At 44.2% G+C, this 1,565-nt stretch overlaps 1 protein-coding gene across 1 annotated transcript in view; it reads left to right on the plus strand.

Moving 5' to 3' along the window:
* NR2F1 (nuclear receptor subfamily 2 group F member 1) overlaps nt 1–1,565 on the plus strand; it is a 16,254-nt gene that overhangs the window by 12,617 nt on the left and 2,072 nt on the right. The window lies entirely within an intron of this gene.

The following is a 1,565-nucleotide window of genomic DNA, read 5'->3' on the forward strand; positions in this document are numbered from 1 at the left end:
CGGGGAGCCCCAGAGGAGCTGCAGGGCTGGGAGCCACTTCCACCCCCTCGCAGCAGAGACCTCCACAACTCGTCTCAGTTGTGCCCTCAAACCACGGTGAACTTGAGGTATCAGGAATGCTAATCGCTGCTCAGCTGAACATTTCCCTGTAATAACCTTTAATGACTCTGTAATTACTCTTTAAACCATTGACTTTGCAATCATTTTTTAATTCCCCTTTGCCACATCTCTCCCTGTGCTCCCCTCTTCCCCCGGTTTCTGCCCCCCTTTTCCAAAACGGTCCCCACGGTTAGCGATAACTAAACAGCTCCGATAAATCTGGCTTAAAACTAGGCCGAGGCAAAATTAAAAGCATTCCTGAACAAAGATGGCAAATCGTTCAAAGGCCTTGTTTAACAGTGAGCAGTTTATAATCCATCAATATTTGTTGCCTTTCATGCATGAAAAATAGTATTTACATTGTATTAAAATGACTCCTAAATTTGCACAATATTGTAATGTAGCAAATGTAGTATTAATATCGATTTGAACATCAGATAATTTATTTAGACAGGAGTATCTAATTTGTATGCAGGGTGGTCGGAGACGTGTACTGTGACTGCCCCCTTTTACTTCCAGTGCAAATGCAGTCTCGCAGCGTTGGAGGGAATATTTCTTTGCAAAGGATAAAGCGCAGATCTTAAAACAAATGGAAGATTTACCGAATAGCCGGCTCGACGTTTTAATGTGTTTTATCTTAATAAGTCTTCCTGATGGAAACCTGTTTTTCAAAAGTGACAAAGAGACCTGCCGGCATTTATCAGGCTGATTTAACTCCGCAGCCTGCCCGCAGACTCCCAGGCTTTCCCTTCCCGTCCATTTCAGGGCGCTCATCGGTACACAGGGACGGTCGGGCAGAACCCTTCTTTTTCATTATTATTATTATTATTACTATTGTTGTTACTGTTATCATTAATGTTATTTTTTTTGCCAGACCCAACTTTGAGAGATTCTTAACCAAGCAGAGGGGGGCTGGCCTGTGCCTCGGCCCTTCCACCCGCCAAAGGCCCCGGGAAGGCGTGTGTTAGAAACAAACGTAATAATCAAATGTTTGCGAGGGGAGAAGCCCCTTCCCACAATGGAGCGGAGCGTGAATGGGGTTGAGGAAGGGAACAATAATATTATTTTGGAGCAGGATCACACGGGGCATCTCAGAAAATGGAAATACAGCTGTCAGGAGTAATCTACCCCTTACCCCCATCCGCACATTTCCACTTTTCACTAAACTTGTTTTGATTGCTTAGCCAGAGGGGAATTCATGGGAAGCCTTTCTCAAAGTCATCCAACTTTTAAACAAACTTTGACTGATGGAAAAGGCATTTTTAGGCATATTGTCCTAAGTCCTTCGCTAAGGACTAAGTATTTAAAGCTGGCATGGGTTTCTCCCCTTGTGGTTTTTACATTCGGGCTCCGGATAGCATGTATTTAATCCGTAAACCTCTGGACATCGTCCAACGACTGGGTCGTGACCCAAAACCTGCTCCTTTCTTGCCTCCTTTTTTGTTTGGGTTTTTTTTTTCCTTCCC

The sequence above is a fragment of the Aptenodytes forsteri genome, unplaced genomic scaffold, assembly GCF_000699145.1.
Source record: "Aptenodytes forsteri isolate BGI_AS27 unplaced genomic scaffold, ASM69914v1 Scaffold41, whole genome shotgun sequence".
NCBI lineage: Eukaryota > Metazoa > Chordata > Aves > Sphenisciformes > Spheniscidae > Aptenodytes > Aptenodytes forsteri.